The 20,444-nt window shown below is 39.4% G+C and overlaps 1 protein-coding gene and 1 long non-coding RNA gene across 18 annotated transcripts in view; one reads left to right on the top strand and one right to left on the bottom strand.

Moving 5' to 3' along the window:
- Positions 1–20,444, bottom strand: part of SATB1 (SATB homeobox 1) — a 116,705-nt gene that overhangs the window by 87,653 nt on the left and 8,608 nt on the right. For 10 of the 17 annotated variants that reach the window (XM_035128719.3, XM_035128722.3, XM_088654330.1 and 7 more), the window contains exon 1: positions 1,864–2,155. The exons of 3 other annotated variants lie outside the window; for them this stretch is intronic. The gene's annotated coding sequence lies outside the window, so the exon portion shown is untranslated. Of the gene's footprint in view, positions 1–1,863; positions 3,376–20,444 lie in introns of those variants that run through there. 4 more of the 17 variants (XM_088654340.1, XM_088654333.1, XM_035128725.3 and 1 more) reach the window with 4 other exon arrangements.
- LOC148684220 (uncharacterized) lies at positions 4,002–18,781 on the top strand. The gene is made up of 3 exons (XR_015946444.1): positions 4,002–4,134; positions 18,409–18,510; positions 18,656–18,781. It is a non-coding gene; the product is annotated as an uncharacterized LOC148684220 (long non-coding RNA).

The following is a 20,444-nucleotide window of genomic DNA, read 5'->3' as shown; positions in this document are numbered from 1 at the left end:
AACTATTACATCTTATAAAAGTCACGTGGAGAAAACATGTCTCTTTGGACAATCACAACTTTTTGGGGAAATCGTATTACAAACCTTTCAGCACTTAAAGAAATCCCTGGTACATTTTGGATAAATATTAGAACACTGACAAGAGATGTAAAATGAAATAACAAAACTACATACAACTTATATTCAGTACTGAAACAGACACCACTGCTTTTGAAATTTTAATTCAGTTCACCATGATTGCTAATTCGTTTTTAAATCGTCATGTTCAATGATACACAGTAAAAGTTACAGAGAAGTACTCTTAATACTGACATGTCACAGAGAAAGGGAAAGAAGCTGTTGACGCCTTAGAAAATGTGTGAAAGGTTTTGATGCTACTTTCATTCTGGATGAATACTTACTTTAAAATATGGTCTCTGTCACCTTTCCTAATTAAGGTTTATCTACAATGTCTGCTTTATTATATATATACAGTATGATCTCTAAGAGCAGGTGACCAGTCATTTATGAAACAGTACTTACACCACTGAGCATAAACACTCAAACATGGGGGCAGGGAAGGTACAATTAAATAGAAACAGACTTGTGAATACAGAATGCAGAATAAATCAATTACACTTCTCCAGTTCTGACGAAATCTTCATTTTGGTGAAGATGCTGAATATCCCTATTGTAATTTGTTTCTTGTTTAATCATACACTGCTTTGTCTTGCATGAACATTGTGTTTATCTGAAGGTTTAGATGCAACCTTAAGAATGCCAGCTGAATAACTATAAAGTTTAGAATATAATGGTTATTTATCCTTACACTCTAGGGTGACATGCTGAGAACCAAAGGTTTACCGTTGATTGTGGTCCCATCTGTTTTTGGTTATGAGTCTCATTAACAATAAATATGCCTACTTTAATCACTTTTTTTAATCAAGATTATTCTTTTTCATTACATTAACTGCTATTTAACCCAAAACTGCACATCTAAATTACCAACATCTATAGCATTTGGTAGTGCTTCACCAGAACACTTTGTCTGAGATTCTAGTTTTTCTCTTGCACTCAAACAGGCAAGTCCCTGTCACTCTCTAAAAACTAACACTCACCTGCTAGAAAGAATAGCCATCACAAGCCAGCTAGCCATTACCTCCCGCCCAACCAACAAAAGTGATAAGATTACAATTCATTTAATGTATATTGCCTAAACACATGGAGCAGGTTGTTTTAAATTGGACTTAGAAGACCCGCCCACTATGCATCCTTTTAGCTCAGCCACCTTGTAAAAGGATTTGTGTTGCAAAGCAAGATTGTGTGCACATAAAACACCTAATTTACTAAATTGAACTCTATGCTAAAGTTCGTCAAAACCTCCCCCTGAAATAGCAATGAGCAACTGTCAGCATGGTTTGCCTATAACAACTCTGAAGATGACAGGGCCAAGAGTTTCTGCCTGTTTCACCTTCAAGCATTTGTTCTATGCACAAGTTTCCAGCACAAACATTAGTTTCAAGGTACAATTTCCTAAGTGCACTACTAACATAGCAATATGACAGTCTAAGCATTTTTCTTTAAAAAAAATGGAACTCAGCTGTCAGAACCATCCTTCCTCTAGAATGGAGTATTGTATTATACCTTCAACACTTCCGAGAGTTAGCCCCCTCCCCTTCTTCTCTTTCCCCCTCCTCCTCTCTCCAGATAAAACCCCTTAATCACATTTAAGAGAGGCTCTGTTCTTATCCATTCCATATGGCTGTCATAATCCAGGCCAAGCTTTCACTGTGACCTTTTAAAGAGACAAAGAAGCAAAACACTATATAGAAACAGGAACACTGCAGTTTTGAGCGAAATTTTATAAAAAGACCTGAAACTCACCACTTCAAAACTTGACAGCATATAAATAATGGAAACAAAGGAGATTTCCTTTGCACACCGATCTCTTGAAGAGGAGGAAGAAGCTCAAGTCTGATGTTTTCTAAGTCCTTTTTTTAACCAAAAAAATTAAGGAAACCTGGAGGACACCTCCCTCCCAAAATTCTATTTTTCTGGGGAGGGGGAAACACATAAGCAAAGCATCACAGCCATGGGAGGGGGAGACAAGGGGGGGAGGGCAAAGGTTCCAATTAATGTCCTACTGAAAATCGTAGTCTTTCCAATAATGAGGAATGAAGAAGTCTAAAAAATTAACCAGACAAGTGTAATGCTCACAATAATAAAAGTTTCTATTAAAGGAAAAGAAAAGTAAAACTGATATAAGTGGTAACCTGTCTAACTCTGCTTTCAAAAAAGTGTAAATCAGAGAATGAAGATGGGGAGGAAACGAAACAGCTCTTCTGCCTAATATTTCTGAAAACAGAAAATGTATTGATCTTGTCCCTTACAATTATTTTCTAATAAGACACAGGCACAAAAAATACAACTAAAGACATCCCTTCCCTCCCCAAAAAAAACTAATCCAAAAACTTTCTGCATAAACCCTCCATAGAAAAAGAAACATAGCAAGAAACGTGAAAAGGATATTAGAAAAAGTTCCAGTAAAGGCACTAAAATTCGGTTTCACTATTGTCCTTGCTGTTCGGGGTTTTTTTAAATAATCATCATCATAATAATGCACAACGCCTCTCCTTCCTCATTAACCCAGAGAGGTTGCGTTTGGGGAGGGAGGGAGGGAGGGGGAGCGGAAGGAAACAGTCACCACCAAAAGTAAAAAAAAATCACTTCACTTCGGAGAATTAAAAAAATAAGATAAAAAATAAATCTACTTCCGAAGACTTAGGGAGAAATGAAGGCTGGGGAGAGAAGATGAGAGGAGGGTTCAAGAAGGGAAAATCAGGTTACCCCCCAAATAGTAATAACAAAATAAATCCTGTGAGCTTTCAAAATTCTTGTTGTCCCTCGGCTGGCTATTATGGTTATTTAGGCCGGTTTGGTTGTTGTTGCTGGATGTTACAGGGTGGTGTGTCTGCGTGTGTGTGTGAGTGTGAGTGTGTGTCCCCCGGACGTTCGTTGCTTGCTTGCTTGCTCTCCCTCTCGCTCGCTCGCGCTCTCCCTCTCTCTCTCTGTCCCCATTAAATTATTAGTTGACTCATCACTCCTCCTCCTGCTCCTGCTGCTGCCGCCGCCGCCGCCGCCGCCGTCCCTTCTCCTGCTCCTTCCTCTATTGCTTTCTGCTCCTGCTGCCGCCGCTGCTTCTTCCTCCTTCTCCTCCTCCTCATTTTAATACAAAATAACACCGAGGGCCACCGGCTTTTCCCCCCTTTCTTTCTTTTAAATATGTATACAGCCCAAGACTGGAGGAGGACGTAGCCTCCCTGCTGCTGCCTGGAGTTCTTCCCCGGCGGCCCCGGATCATCCGACGCGTCCTGGGAGGGAGAGAGACACAGAGACGAGCAGGAGGAGGAGGAGGTGGCGGCGGCGGCGGCGGCGGAGTGAACTGGGGCGGGAGGGGGGGTGGAAGGGAGAAAGGACATCTAGAAGGGGAATTGGATTAAAAAAGGGGGCTGGAGGGTTAAGGCTGAAGGGGGAGGGGGTTAAAAGCGGGGGGGGGGAGAAAGAGAGAGAGAGAGAGAGGCAAAGGGAGGGGAAAAGAGAGAGCCGAGGGGTGTGCGATTTCCGGCACAGGGCGCGCAAGAATTTGTAATCAGCTTGATTAGTGTGAGGCGGCTGTGCATTTATTACACACAATACCCAGAATAACAGGGAGCAATGCGAAAACTGGGAGAGGGGAAGAGATGCCGCGGGCAGCTGCACGAGGCGAAAACGATTAGGGAGTACAGAACGGGGCTGGCGAGAGGGACAGGCCAAAAACAGCGGCGGCAGAAGCGGAGGCCACCTTCCTTGTGCAACGAGAGAGGGCGCGCAGGGGTTGGAGAGTCTGTGGAGAGGGGAACAGGAATCCAGGAGCCGGGGAAGGGAAACCAAGGAACAGCAGGCGCTACTAGAGTCTTACAACCGTGCGATAAACACACACACACACACACACACACAGAGAGAGAGAGAGAGAGAGACTGTCTTCCCAACATCAGCCCGATAGCAGCCATGACCTAAGCAGGAGAGGGCAAGGGCGCACGCACGCCCATCGGGTGCCAAAGGCGAAGGGAGGCAACTCCGGCAGCCAGTAGCGCACTCAACAGACTTGGAAACAAAGTAGGAATCGGAAGAACGCGGGCATCTGTGCGGGCAGCGAGATCGCCGGGGACGGGGAGGGGGGAGAGGGAGAGGGAGAGCAGGTGCCTGCGAGGCATGGAAGCATATGGCTGGCAGTCATGGTTCCATAGCGAGGGAGACAGGATGTAGTGCGCCTGTGTATACTCTTGTTTGGGAGCGGGGGCGGGGGGTGCCTTAGAGGTGAAAGTTCTCCTTTCGAAAAGTTGGCAGGGTATCAGCAGATCTGCAGTCTACATGCCATTTCAGGTGACCCGTCTCCAAGCAAATATTACATTTGGGCAGGCAACGTTGCCTGTTGTAAACACGGATGTGTGTGCACTGCATTGTATTTCCATGGAAGTAGTTCTGCACAAAGAACAGGTTGCATTGAAGATGCTTTTCTTGGGAGCCTGCCACTAGCAAGCAGAATTCGGATCTCTAGGGCTGGGATCTACAAGCCTAGCAAAAGCCAGATTGCGCCCATTTGTAGGGGGTCCTTAGCACCATGTCAAAAGGTAACAATTGGCAGTCATTCAGTGGGGTCATTCCATATTGAGACTCCAGTGTACTTCTATGTCTGGTATTGTAAATAGTGATACCGTCCATAGTTAAGGTGGCAGGTATCTTACATGAAGTGTCTTGCAGACTGTAAGTGCAAGATACCTAGTAAAAAAAATGGATTAACCAAGAGAACTTTCAGGCTTAAACCTAAGCATGTTTATTTGGATGTAAATCATGTTGGCTACAATAGGTTAAGTTGACATTTGAAGTCTTTTTCTATTAAATGGGGAAAATGGACAGGATACCACGACACAGGAGTTACGATCTGACAGTGTAAGGAACTTCATATACTTCAATTTTTGTTTTGCACTGAGGGAGGGGTGAAAGTGAAGGCAGAGAAGCATTAAAACAACTCCATCAAGGTGAAAGAATATTACAAGAATCGGACCCTTGTCGTCCTGTCCCAGTGCTGGATTCATCCAACAGGGAGAAGGACTGAATACTGCCGTTTGTGATGAAAAGTTGGAAATGAGCAACAGTACAAAGACAGTATGAAACTGGGCAGACATAGTCATCTTTAATAACCCAGAAAAAAATGTCTAATGCTGCTTATTCTTATTATTATTATTATTATTATATAATGCTTAATGTTCACGTGAATAAATAATAATGAACAGTCAAATACATGAAAATGTGGTACTGAACACTCTCCAAGTTAGAAAGCTATTGGTCGCTGGTTGAAATGGAATAGAGTATACCTTCCACATTGGTGGAAGGAAGACCAATGCTTAGGGACAGAAAAGTACAGAAGGTGGTAAATTATTTATTTGCAACTATAATAATTATAATTATGAGCACTATAATGCACATGCTGTACCAGCTAGAGAAGGAAGAAGACCACACTGGCAGATAGGAAGAAACAGTCTGAAAACAATCCAAGGGGATAGATGCTTATATACCGATAATGATAGGGGGGTGGGAAGGAATACAAGTCCACAAGCATGCTGGCTGTGATCCAGAGACCAGTTAAGCCAGACAACTTGAAATATAAGATACTTTCATCTTACTCCTTCATTCTTTAACCCAAGTACAGCAACATAATTGGCTTCTGGATTAGACTAATTATTAATTGATGTGTATGACTGGCAGAATCTTTACTTGTGTTACCTCAAATGCAAATGTATTTTTTAAAAAACAAGACATGAGGGTGCTGTCATATAAACTTAAGGAGTTTTCCTAAACAGGCAACAGGAAGATGATTTTTTCACAACATGCACAATGAAAAATGCAGCATTATGAACTTTGAACACAGAAAGAGTACAAATTAGTAAATTGACAGAAAAAACAAGTGTATTAAACACACACATACCTTACTGTAACACCAGAACAAAGCATCAAACTTACACAGAGAAATATAGGCTGACGTCTACTGAAGTAAACACAAATACCAAAGAGTGTGCAGAAAATGGTAATGGGGTGAAATGTATAAAATATTTATAACAGCCAGCAATGCACAGAATAGATTATTGTGTTAGAAATAAAGAGCATGGGGCCTGAAACATAACAGTGTTATACAACAGAGTTATTTCAAGGAGTGCAGCTGAAGGTGGAATAATTTAACATTCAGTGTGTCTGTGGGCTTGTCCAGAGACACACAATATTTATTGCTGGTGACTTCACACATGCATCTTTATCACTCAGTATCCCCAACACATGCAAGTGCTTACCTGCATGCGTAAAACACCCATCACGGATCAAGCAGTTGCATGCTTTTGCACCCCTTTGCATTATTTCAAGAACTGTTCTTACATTGTAGTTCAGCTAATGACTATCAGGTGATGATCTGTGTATGAGATCAGCCAATGTTTCTCCACTGGCAGCAGTTAATTTGGTGAGGACATTTAAGTGGGCCTTCTTTCTTTGTGGCCACCATAACCCTGAAATTCCTTTCCCCCTGAAATTCATCTACCACTCACTTTGTTGACCTTCAGGTATCAGATGAAAGTCTAGCTGTTTGTTCAGTCCTTTAGACATTAAAGTTGCAGGTTTGATGTCTTTGCTCCAGTCCTATGTATGCATGTATGCATTTATATTTGTTTTAACTGAAATGGCCAATTTATTCATCTTATTGTACAACATCTAGAGAGATTTGGATGCAAGGCTGTATACTGGGACTTAATATAGATATACTATATATGCATGAATGTGAATCAGCCCCAAGCTTGCAGTTTTTAAGCCAATTCATCCAATACAGTCTCGTGGACACCAGTGACACTACTCCAGAATAACTTTGCTCTTAGTTTGTCTTCTCTTTCTACTTGCATTAGCTTTAAGAGTTAAGACGATTACTTCATTGAAGTTTGAGTACAGGCCACAAGCCAGTTAAGACAATATCTGCATTTAAGACTTTTTAGTTCCAATACCATGAATAAATAGGTGGCTCACAAACCACTTGGTTCAGAACAGTCCCAAAGGCTTAAAATTAGATTTTATGTATACTGTTTCATATAGGAGAGAGGGGAAAGGGAAGTCCTATCGCACCAGCAAAAGTCCATTCTACTAGAAGACAGCCACAATTGGATATCACCCTCTTACAATGTAATCAGCAAGCTATTTAAAATTCCAAACCTGTATTTATACTTGTTTAATCCAAATTAAACTGATTTTAATCCAAGTACACAACTTTAAGTGATTTCTCAATCAACTCTAAAACGAAGTCCACATTCTAAAATAGGTGACCAGTCAGACTTTGTGTGTCCTTTGCATTCATTCATCTGAATTCTGAATATAATTTCAACCATTGAAGCATATGTCAAATCACCAAATCATAATGAAAGGGATTCATTGTAGTTTTTAATCGGCATACAACAATTTAGGTATCTTTCCTGGAATATCATGGTTAAGGATAAATTAAGAGAGTACTGTGATAAAGTAATGAACCTGAAACAAAAAAATATATGTAGTACCTAGCATGGTGATAAACAGATATCAATCAAAAGCAATCAATATTAGTGTTCTAAAAATGCATATACCTCCATATCACAAATTGCTTCTATGTAATGGTCTGAAACTTGGGATGCAAGCAAACTGAATGGTATGGAAATGTAGACATAGGAATTCTAAATGAGAATCTACGGGTTATATCTAAGTAGACGCAATGAAATTAATGGGCCTAAGTCTGAGGAACTGAGGCAGATAGTGGTGATGAAAGATGAAGTTCTAGGCCTAATAGATAAAATAAAAACCGACAAATCGCCAGATCCAGATGGCATCCACCCGAGAGCTCTCAAAGAACTGAAATGTGAAATTGCTGGTGTTCTGACAAAAATATATAACTTGTCCCTCAGATCAGCTTTCATACCTGAGGACTGGAAAGTAGCCAATATAACATCAATTTCTAAAAGGGATTAGAAGTGTGTGTGTGGGGGGGGGGGTTCCTGGAAATTGCAGTCCAGTTACCTTAATGACTGCCCTAGGAAAACTGGAAAATATTGTTAAAGATAAAATAACTAAGCATGTAGAACAAGCCTCACCAGAGAAGACTCAGCATGGCTTCTATAAGGACAAATATTTTCTCATGGACCTTTTAGAATTTTTTGTTAGGAGTCAAAAAGCATATAGAAAGAGGTGATCTAGTTTAAAAAGTTTAGTAGTCATGGAATAAAAGAAGAGATCTTCTTGTGGATCGGGAATTGGCTCAATATTAGGAACCTGCCACAACGTAGGTCAAAGCTCTCTATAGATCCCCTCTTGCAAATGTTTGCTGAAAAAATATTGGATGATGCTACAAGAGGTACCCACTGTATTACTACTATTAGGCTATATTCTGAAAAAAATATTAATCAAAATTAACATCATGACTTGATCCATCTCATGCTGGTTGCAATAAAGATTTGTTTAGCCAAATTAAGTGGGAAACACAATATTATGGCAATTTAAGACTGGTTGAGTAAGTTTTGGGACGTGGCTATTAGAGGAAAATGTCTTATCTTAAATCAAGGGTGCACATACTCATTAACTGTACAATTTTCAGAATAAATGGTGTGTGTTTTTATTTTAAAGAGGCTATGGACAGATGGCTTAAAAACATTGGTGTACACATGGAATAATATTTTGCTATGGTATATGGAATGGGGTGTTACTTTATGTAAAATATTAATTTTATTAACTAAATGAAACTAATGGATCGGGGGGAATAGTTCGTCTTGTATACAATTTGTAAACAGTCATCGCATTGTGTTTCTTGGTAGCCTATCACCGAGCTGATCCTGCACCCACTAGTTTCTTTACCTCTTTAGCTTATAGCAAGGACAAAATATTCCTCCTAGAAGCCCCAGCAATAAATTCCAATTAGACTATTTTACTTTTAGAACTCAGGGCATGATGTTTATATCAAAATAGAGAACAGAAAACACTCCAGCACAATGCAAGCAAAACTTACTTACTCGTTTTATTTTATACACTCAAATCAGACATGGAAAGGTTTTCCAGTTTCAGCTGGCTATTTGCAAGGGTGTTATGGAAAATATATAAACTATCAGTTATTTTTATTTGATCATCTGATCAGGTATTAATCAAGGCATACATATCTTTAAATTAAAGGGTAAAACAATAATTTGTGTGCCAAATGTAACAGTGCTATATCCCTAAGTTACATTGTGACTGATTGCTGGTACTCCAACAGATTGGACTCATTGAAATTTATGAACATGGCTAAGTTAAGGCTATTAATTTCACTGGGTTTACTCTGAGTAAAACTTAGTTGAATACCACTCATTACAATGATGGTAAAGAAAATGTGAAGGCTTCAGAAATACTTGTTAATACAGATCTGAATACTGGAAGATGCACAACATTGTACAGTAACTGATTTGTATGGAATCAATAGTTGCAATTACAGTTAGAATCTGCTTTCTGATCAAACAGGTTTTTTTCTTAATCATTGGCTTTACAAGTTATTATATTAGCAAATTATTGGTCAGATTAGAGCACCATTTTGAGTCACATAAAGTTAAGTGTGGCACAGAAATGAGAGATGATCAGACCCAAACATATGTGCAACTGGGGAAAACTCAGCAATGCACAATCTTAAGAAGTTTTCAGATACATTGGTACCTGTTGTGAACCTTAGATGGCTTTTCAGCAATTTCGTAAAAATTTCCTTAACTGCTTAAATGCTTCCTTAAATGCCCTTCACATTATTTTCAGTAATGCTTATATCAGTTTTGTAAGCGAGGTCTGTATTTTATCCCCACACAAATAGGGAGGGAGGCTATGGCTGGGAAAGTGCTTGATTTGGCTGGCTGATAAGTTGAAATCCAACTATTTGAATTGGGATTTCCAGTTTATAACTTATGCTTTTAACATTTATATTGCAGCTGGTGCAAATGTTAATAAATGTATTAACATTTATATTGCACATGAAATAGTGCTACCCCACTTAACACAGAAAACATGCTGCCACAGTTGGCTTGGTAGAAACACAGAAAGTTTCCTTATCACTGAGTCAGACCATTGCTCTATCCAGCTCAGAATTGGTTACAGTGACTGGCAGCAGCTCTGTCATCAGAAAGGAGATTTCCCATCCCTCTGCGGAGTAGCAAACGATTGAACCTGTGACCTTTAGCATGCATGTTCTCTAACCAACAAGTCATGCCCTTTCCTAACACCAACTTTAACATCTATACAAAGCTTTAGGGTTATGGTATTAATTAGCAATACATGTTTGTAATCTCAGTACTATATTCTCAGTAGGGTATACCACAAAAAAGCTGTATCTCTCTCAGAGTGATCACACAAATTTTGCATTTATGTTCTCTTTGTTATGTTCTGAGAGCATTCTATGAAATGAAAACTGCTGCAAATTCTCCAGGCTTGTAATTAATTGTAGTTGCAAATTCCTTTCTTGTGTATCTGCCACCAATAAGACAGATCCTTTACAGATTTATCTGGAAGTAAACAGCATTTAACTCGGGGGGGGGGGGGACTTGCTTCTGAGTAGACACAGCTCACAATCTTAACCACTTTATATACAAGACATTATTTTAATAAGCAGAATGTGGATCATGTTATACAAAAGCTAGGTTACTGGTAAAATAAACGGACTAAATGAAGAAAAAGCATTTCCCTTAAATTAACAGTATAGTAAGTCTGCCATTTACATGGGGGTCATGTTCCAGGGATTGAGCCTAAAGCCAAAATCACATATAGTCAAAACCCATTGGGTTCAATGGCGGGTAGAATTGCCAAAGTCCTTTTTGCCGGGACCCCACCCCCTTTCCACCCCTTTAATTTGTGTTGTTTTGGGTTATTTTTTTGCCAAGCACGTAAAGCTAAATGTGCACAGGTTAAATCATGGGTAGGCAAACTAAGGTCCGGGGGCCGGATCCAGCCCAATCGCCTTCTAAATCAGGCCCACAAACAGTCCGGGAATCAGTGTGTTTGTACATGATTAGAATGTGTCCTTTTATTAAAAATGCATCTCTGGGTTATTTGTGGGGCATAGGAATTCCTTCTTTTTTTCTTTCAAAATATAGTCCGACCCCTCCCCCCCACAAGATCTGAGGGACACCGGCCCCCTGCTGAAAAAGTTTGCTGACCCCTGGGTTAAATGCACATAATTTGCAACACATTTATGATGAAGAAATCTTTGGGTGTCAGAGCTAAGAAAAATGAAACTTAACCTACAGCTAAGTTGCTCTGAAATGGTAACTAGTAGTTGATCAGATGGGTCATAGGAACCCTGTGGCATGGAACTACAGAGGGGCATGTGGGGTTTTTTTCATTATGAAGAGATTCCAAACAAATATCTTGAGTTGCGCACACCGTGGGGGTTGCTTTCTTCACCTCCTTTTAGCAACAGTCCCTCATGTCACATTAAGTACAGCACTGTTACAAAAGTAATATAAACCCAAACAAGGGAAGAGGAGAGAGATAATAAGGAGCAGACATAAATCCTATGAATAATTACTTAAATATATTTGCAGAAAGTAGCTTTAAGCAGTTTAAATGTGCACAGGATGGCAGTCTTAGAGCTTGGAGCACCATATATAACTTCAGGCGAATTTTAAACTATGCATACGGGACATATTCTGAGGTAACAGTAGTGACCCACTGAAAGGTGCTTTTCTTTTGCTGTTATGACCACCTGTCAACTGACAAAACATCCTTTGGATATGTTGGCTTCCTACTTTTGGAAAATACTAAGAAGGTATCTGCTGAATCAGAGCCATCTAGTCCAGCATTCTCTTGTCACACAAGCCCTCCAGATCCCCTTGGGAGGCCTACAAACAAGACATGAGCAGAATATCTCTCTCTTGCTTGTGTACCCACACAATTGTATTAAGAGGTATAGAGCTTTTAAACCTGCCACCATTTGCCCCATGATGACTTTCCTACTGCAAAGGATTTTTTTTGCAAAGCATAACGAAGCAACAGAAATTAAGATAAACAAATATTTAGCAATTGCTAAAAAAAATATGCAAGTTTCCCCAATCCAACCAACAGTTGACAAAGTGAAGTTCTCAAACATTTTCATTGGGTTGACCACTATATTTCATTATGGACGTCACCCAATCAGACTGATATTCTCTGCATCTCCAGATAACATAGCTCTTTTTCAAATGGCTCCCCACCCCACATCCTGCATTTAAGTGCTACACAGGGAATTACTAAATATAGTTCGGATGAAAATTAATGGGCAAGGGTGAAAGTTAGCATTGTATAATAAGTAGGTCTGCTAGATGAAAAACAACTGGCCCATAGAGCAACTTAATCCCTTAGATACCTGTGGTTTAAAGGTATTGTTTTTAAGTACCATGCATCTTAGAGAATTCAGTATTTCATAATGAACGGTAATAACACGTTTAAATGTTGTCTATTCCAGGCACTAAATAATAAGTAGGCTAAGGATTTGAGTTAATAGCTGGAAGAGGAGTAGATCTTTAAAAAATCTGCTTTTTGGAACATGGTATTTGAGAGTGGATAGGGTAGTCTCTTTGATGCGTACATTTAAAATGTATGTTGGAAATATTATTTTATGTACTTTTAACATTTATGTCCTGCATTGTGATCCAAAAAGACCCTCAGGGAGTATTACAGCATTAAAGGTACAATCATACACACACTTACTTGGGCATAAGTCCCAATGAACTCAGTGGGGCTTACTGCTGGGAAGACATGTATAGAATTACACTGCACATATCTAAAACAATATCAGTTAAAGTGATAAGAGACAAGAAAATCTGATGTATGGGGGCAGGGAACAGTCCATTAAAAGGACATCCACTATTTGTTCTGAAATAGAAGAAGTTTGAACTATCTTCCAGAAGACAAAGACAAAGTCCATTGGGTGGGCTTGACTGGAGATGGAATTCCAAAGAGCTGTAGCTACTACTGAGAATATCTTGCTCTTTGTCCTTACCAACATGGCTTCAGAGAAGGGGCTCAGAAAAAGGACATGTCCCGAAGAACTCAGTGGAGTAGTTTTTCCCTTGGGCACTTGGAACTAAGCTATTTAGGGCTTTAAAGGTAAATGCCAGCACTTTAAATTGCATCCAAAATCAAACTGAGAAGCAATTCAGACCTGATAAAGATATAACCATTTTTAATCTAAAAGTCCCTGGAACTGCTGAGCCACCACCTATTCAGTGATGCCTCCAAAAGGCAGACAGGAAAAATGAATGCAAATTATTGCAATACAGGTGATCCAAAAGTAGATACTGCAACAGTTATCACAATTGCCTTGTTCAAGAGGACAGAAACATCTCTTTTGCAGAGACAGCTCTCTTCGACTGGTTAAAAGAATTAAAAGAGCACATCTGCAAGGCTCCTGTTGCCATCCTCAAGTGAAATCAGCCAAGACTATTCCAAGAATCATGGACTCCTCCTTCATGTTGCAACATATGCAATATGCTTTATCTGCAAGTGGGTCACAGTAGACCACAGACAGTTCATTTTCATCCAAAATCAAGCCTTCGATTATTGCTGACTCCCCACCCCCAAATGATTTGGAATTGTAAAGCAGAAGACACAGGTTTACCTGCCAATAAAATAATAAAATACACCCTCCATTTCTTTACCTGGCTCGTGATTTTTTCAAGGCTGTATCTTCCTTACACAATGAATTATGAAAAGGCCCACCTTCATCTCCTCCCTTCCACCCTCCATGAAATCTCTTCCACCTATATATCTACCAAAAATAAACTGGGAGGGGAGCTTTTTTGCCTTAAACACACACACACACACACACACACACACACACACACACACACACTCCTACTATCTTCCTCTGAATTGAAATAAAACATTATCTAAAAGTGCATAGAGCAATACAACATTTTCCTTTACCATTCTTCCTGCATCTCTTACCCAGAGACCACCTAACCTCTCCTGCTCTCACCAGGAGAACAGAAATGAACAGCTTCTATACAATCACTCCCCTGAAAGTTATGCAAGACAACAAATGATCACAATTGCTCTTTGTTATTACAACCGGTATGAACTTAAACCGGAATGATGGTTCTGAAAGAGCCACATCAATTCCCATCCAACGACTGCTACTGCAGGTGTTCAGCTTCTTCAGCTAACCATCCTTCACAAGTGAACTTCTAGACAACCCTGTATTCCTTCCACACATTTTCCAGCATATGTGGATGCACAGAAATGCATCTACCCACTAGAGTAGCCAACCCAGAAACTGGAACTGTAGAAAGGGACAATACTTTTTTTCCAGCTGATGTTTTGGGCCAGAAATAAATAAATAGCAAGAATGTGTCAATGAACTTGGTCAGGTCCAGAGTCCATCTAGTCTAACATTCTTTTCCAGTTAGGCTTTGCACTGAGCTATGTTTTGCGGATAGTTGGAGCCAGTTTACATTCCATCAAGACACAAACACACACACACACAGAGAGAGAGAGAGAGAGAGAGAGAGAAGGAAGAATGGCTACAGTGCACTCTGTTATACGGAATTTCATTTGCCATATTTTTGCCCAGTCAGCCACTTGGGAGAGGACTTTTGAAGCTCTTGAAAGTTTGTATGAATTTTCTCCATCCTGAATTAATGGTCTCACCCACAACTAAACTATGGCTACCTTACTGCTCATCTGATGATACAGGTCTTTGAGTGGGAGGGCTTGCTTTCTTCCTCCATCATAAAAACCTTGTCCATTTGTTCTTACTCTCTGGTTCCTGTTCTTTAACCAGTTCTGGCACAAAACAGGGCCCATTCATCTTATCCCTATCTGGAATAATTTTATTCAGGAAGCTTTCAGAAGGGACTTTGTCAAAAACATTTTGGAATCCTCAAAAACAACGTCAACTGGGTTATTCTAATATGTCAATACTCTCAAAGAATTTCAGAAGTCTGGTGAGACAGGACTTTTCCTTGCATTATTTTTAACCAAGGGTTGTTTTATACATATGTTTCATAATTTGGGTTTTGATAATGCTTTCTACCAATTTACCTAGTAGAGAAATTAGGCAAATGAGTCTGTAATTTCCTATCTCCCCTATATATTTCTTTTTTCAAAAGCAACGACGCATCGGCTACTTTTAAATTCTCCTGGATATATGCTTTTAGTGATAATTTGCATATTTTTATTCAAAAAGCAACAATATCAGATTTGAGCTCTTTAGGAATTCTTGGGTATCTTCTGGACATGGTGACTTTATCTTGTAATTTCTTAGCATCAGAACTTCATCTCTTTTCTCTTCTACCTGTCTTAATTCTTCAGACACCTCTCCTCAACGGGTATTTATCTAATAGTGTCCACATGAAAACTGATGTAAATAATTTGGCTTCTCTGCAGTCTTTGATAACTTCAGTAAACCTTTCTCAGTTTGTCATCTGGTGGTCCAGAACTGACTTTCTGATTCTACTTTTTATATATATATTTATTGGTTTTTTTTTTAAAAAAAAGTGCTCTTCCAGTGCTTTTTCTTTTTCCTTGCCTTATTGTCCAATTATTTTTATTTTACCAGAGTGACTACTCCTTTTTTATTGCCTTTATTGGGCTCTCCCTTTTAAAAGAAATATGCTTGTGTTTATAGCTTCCTTAAACTCTGTTTGTTAACAACACGGTCATCCTTTTGAACTTGCTTGTCCGAAAAGGCTAGATTTAGACCTTTAGAGGCCCTAAACATAGAGAAGATTATGGTGTTCCCCCCCATTTATAATTCAAAAATAAAAACTATACTATAATGCAAGATTGGACAATTAAAAAAATAAATAAAAGGTGGTTCGTTGCAACACATGACAGGATCAGATTTCCTCGTATTATTTCAATCTACGTTAGTAGGACGCTTCCTGGTTTGGGTGGAGAGAAGTACAGTAATAAAAAGAAAACAGAAATATGTCGGAGAAGTGTGCAATAGGAGTGTAAGGATCTGGTTTTTCTCACTATGACTAATCTGATGCTCCTTTTTATTTTAATCAAGTATCAATTTTACACACACTCTCTCTTGGTGCCATGCTTTGCTGGTGCCCTGAACTTGTACATAGTCTGCCTATTGGGTAATCCAGAAAAGTTTGCACCTCTCTTATTCTGTGGCATGCATTTTAGGTCAGCTTTGATTATAGTGGTTTTAAATAACTGCCAGTAAATAAGATTTTCCACCATGATGATTCATTTCAATTTACAATTTTGAAATTAATCCTGGCCAAATTGAAATTTCATTTCAAAATATATGTTTAGTATGTACGTATATAGTTCACTTGAGCAGCTAGACAGTGCTTCTGTCTTGCGCCAGGTCCTCAGCACCATTCAGGATAAAGCCTAAAACTTCCCTTCTCTCTAGTCTAAGTGACTACAGCTGGAATCGCAACCACACTTTTACTACAGAGTAAGCCCCCCTGAACACAGTGACTTCTGAGTAAACATGCATAGGATTACACTATAATTGTTTAAAGTCACAATTGCAAAACCTAAATGTACATTTAGCCAGTGAATGTGAGGGTTAGCCACCTATTTTTCAACATTTCTCCCTCCGGCCTGCCTTCCTGATTTCTGAGTTTTCATCAGGGGCTTTGATCGTATGCCCGCAGTACTAAATTACCTTTGGCACCTAGCATTTCCACCCACAGTGATTCTGCGGAGCAGTTTGTGCATCTTACATTTTCTGTTTATTTGGGGGGAATCTGTGCCCTCTGACATACAGACCAACATGATCCCCAGCACATTTCTTTCTAAAGATTCTATATCCTTTGGAGATCCACATCCAAATGATTTTCACTGTTCCAACAAGGTCTCTGATATATCCACTATATCTATATTCTCTTTTTAGTACCAAGCACTCAAATCCTCCCATCTCTGCTTCAAGGCTTCTGACATTAGCATATAAACGTTTATATATTGCATCTCTTTTCAAATGCTCTTTTATGTGCAATTTTCCTGCAAGTCTTTGATCCCTTTTAAACAGCTTCGTTTATTTCTGTTTGTTCATTACCAAGTTGGACCCTATTTGAAAACCTGAAGCATTTAAACAATCACCCTGAGGGATGAGTTGTCCAGAACCAGATATTCTCTAGCTCCTGCCAGCTTTCCCCTAAACTGCAGTCCTGGTGGAGGCAGGGGAGTGACAACACTGTTCTTTACACATCAAAATAACAGGACCAAATTCACTGTGGCACCAGTGTGAAGCTCACAGTTCGAAAAAGACTCCGGGATGTTGACTGGAATCATATTCCCAATAAGTTTGCACTAAAACAAGTTCCGGCACAGCAGCAGGAATTCACAGGACTGAGATTGTTTCAAAAATGTATCAACTGATTGTAAATTAGAATTAAAATTATCTAAGAGGTGTACAATATCACATTCACAGGAACCTAATACAAAAAGCAACCAAGAACAGGAGTTGTAATCATTCTCTTAGCCACATATACCATACCCTCTAAAAGAGCTCTTAAGTTTTTGTTGTGCTCAACCTTAAGAAAATAAGACAGCAGCATAATAGTAGGTCAATAATAAAAGAAATGAAATGTTGTATACTTTAAACGTTTTTCCTTCACCAAGATACTTTTAGCTTGCTGTTAACAATGAAAGGGGAGTTTTTGGGGAGGTAATTAATTCAGATAGTTAGAGATAGGATCCTACCAAAGTTAGATTGTTTTTAAGCTGTCAGGTTTTAGCAGTTCTCTTAGGACTGGCCAATTCATAAGTTTATGCAGGAGCCATGTTTGCTGCATCACACAAATATTTGCTGTGGTAAACATGAGAAGTATGAAAAAGATGCACAGCCGGTAGCACTCAAGGGACATGTGGCGAACGCACATGTGCTGGGAGACTGTGATTGGTTGCAACTCCATGATGCATATCTACTGCGTGTTATATTTATAGACATGCATCTTCTGCCACACTTTCAGGTGTACATGCAGCAAACAACTGCAGGTGTGAATCCACACACTTTCTATGCTAAGGCATAGTATAGAATAGAAGGCTTTTAAAAGGTCTTGTGGTCTCTGCAGGACTTGAGGAGGGGTAAAAAAGCCTGTGTGGCTGGTGGGGCAAAAATTAAGGATAAGGATTCCCTCTGTGGGGGAAGTGAGAGGACTGTCTCAGTAGCAGAGGGAGTGAAGAATAGGGAGGACAAAGCCTATGGAAGACATTTGGTCCCCGTGAAGCTTGCGGAGGAGAGAATAAAGATTTCATGGCTGGTGATGGGGCAAAGAAAGAGAAGGCCTTTTCGCATCCTTAGGAGTTGAGGAAGGGAGAGCTAAGTCTTCACGGCAGTGAGTTTCAGGAAGGCCTGTAAATGCCTCATGGTCTCCCCTCCAGGTGTTGTATCCCTAGATCCAGTGCCCAGATCTCTTGAGCAACACCTCTGCCTTTTGGCAATGTGACTACTCCAAATCTCCCAAAATCTAAACACAAAACCAGGTGAGTTTTGAATACCCAAGTGGTTACAACGTTTCTTCTGACCATCTATTTTTTTTAAAATACAAAAACAAAAAGTATCATGCACAGGACAAAGAGAGAAATAATGCAACATTTGTATCTTCTCTTTTTTTTTTGCTAATGTCAGACAGTCTCCAACAGAACTGGGACCTTGTGGTCTACAGAGCCTACATGAGAAACACAACAGCAGATGAAGAACGAGCAAGAGCTGAGGCTTTAAGGAACATCTTCATGGAAAATAAAAGGAAAGGAGTTTAAAAGAAATGATTTTTTTCATTTTCTTTTTTAAAAATCTGCATAGATGCTTTTACAATCTGATGGTTTCTTCCATTTTCTTGCTGTTGTGTATCTAACCTCAGGGAAAGGCCAGTAGTAGATTTGTTTAATTTCAAAAGCTTTCTTTATAAAGGTAACTGAAGGTTATATAGAAAAGAGAACAAACCTTGGTTATAGGTCATGTTTAGTTTGGAGAGAGCTTAACCAGGAATAAGCAACCTTAATGGCTTAATTAAACAGTGGAATGGTCTCAGACCCTGGGAGGTTGTGGACTCCCCTTCTTGGAGGTTTTTAATCAGAGGTTGGGTGGCCATCTCATGGATGCTTTAGCTGAGATTTCAGGGGGGTTAGCATTGGGGAGGGGTTGGACTATAATGACCCTTAGGGTACCTTTCAACTCTACAATTCTATGATTCATTGCCGCAACAAGCTTGTTCTCTGGCACCTGCATGTTCATGCATTTGCACTAAGCCACATTTTGGCTTACTGTGACATATGGATCAGGAAAAACATTCAGCTGAATTTTACTCAGAGCAGACTCATTGAAATCAAGGAACATGATGTAAGTTCCTTAATTTGTTGAATACTTTGTTGAATACTACCTCCAGCCGTTGTGTACCTGAACTTCAAAATAAGGCTCCTGGGCAACCTAGCATAAGAGAATAGGCCCTCTTATGCAGGGGTAAGTAGCTGTATCTGGCTGGTGATCCAGTTAATTATCTCCTCTACTACCACTTCGGGGACAAGTTTGACAGGTAGGTGGAAAATGCAAGACTGCGACCCAAGTAAGACTGCGAGTAATAACCTAGTCACAGTAGTACATATCCTGTTAAAAATAATATGCATTAGTTGATATTTTCTTTTAAAAATGCAAGACTAAAGGCAATGCTGAGCAAAATAAATACTCTATAGGTGCTATCCTAAGCACACTTACTAAGGAGTATGACCTATTGAGCTCAATGGGACTTAGTAAACATGCATGGGATTTCAGCCTATGCTTATTTCCTCAAAACCATTTGCACGAAATATTGCCCTTCACAGTTCCTTTTAATACAAAATTTTCCCCGTACAATAACACTTAAAAGCAGATAGCATTTTCCCAAATGCATATTTAAAGCTTTCGCTGTTCTGAGGTTCCTATTTTGGAGATTTCTCTCTGCCATTCTTCATCATGGTTCGGTTTTAAAATGCAGAAAATTTAAGAAAAGTAACTTCTATAATTAAAGACTTGAGTTGTAACCTTATACAACCAATATATATTTCTATTTTAAAAGGAGGAAAGGAAATCCAACACAACTTAACCACATTTTGTACTGCTGTTTCCAAAGTACCAAATATTCTTTAATAGACACAAACAGCAACACAATACGTTCTATGAAACTGCATATCAGAAACATGATATTATAGGTTTGTGCACACTCACATAAGCTTAAGGCACTTCATAAGTGTTGTCGTGGTGGCTGGGGGGTATATAGGGGGTGAATACATTATAGCTGCTTGATTTCCAACTACAGATGATTTATGGTGGTTAGTGCCATTGTAAGAAACCAACAACTGGTTTATCATCTTTTCTTTTTTCACATTTCCGTGTTCATGTTTTCTTGGACCAAATATATATATATTCATAATAATCTGTTGTT

The sequence above is a fragment of the Zootoca vivipara genome, chromosome 11 (genome assembly GCF_965207765.1).
Source record: "Zootoca vivipara chromosome 11, rZooViv2.hap1.1, whole genome shotgun sequence".
NCBI lineage: Eukaryota > Metazoa > Chordata > Lepidosauria > Squamata > Lacertidae > Zootoca > Zootoca vivipara.
The sequence above is the reverse complement of the archived record's forward strand: the minus strand, read 5'-3'. Positions and strand labels throughout refer to the sequence as shown.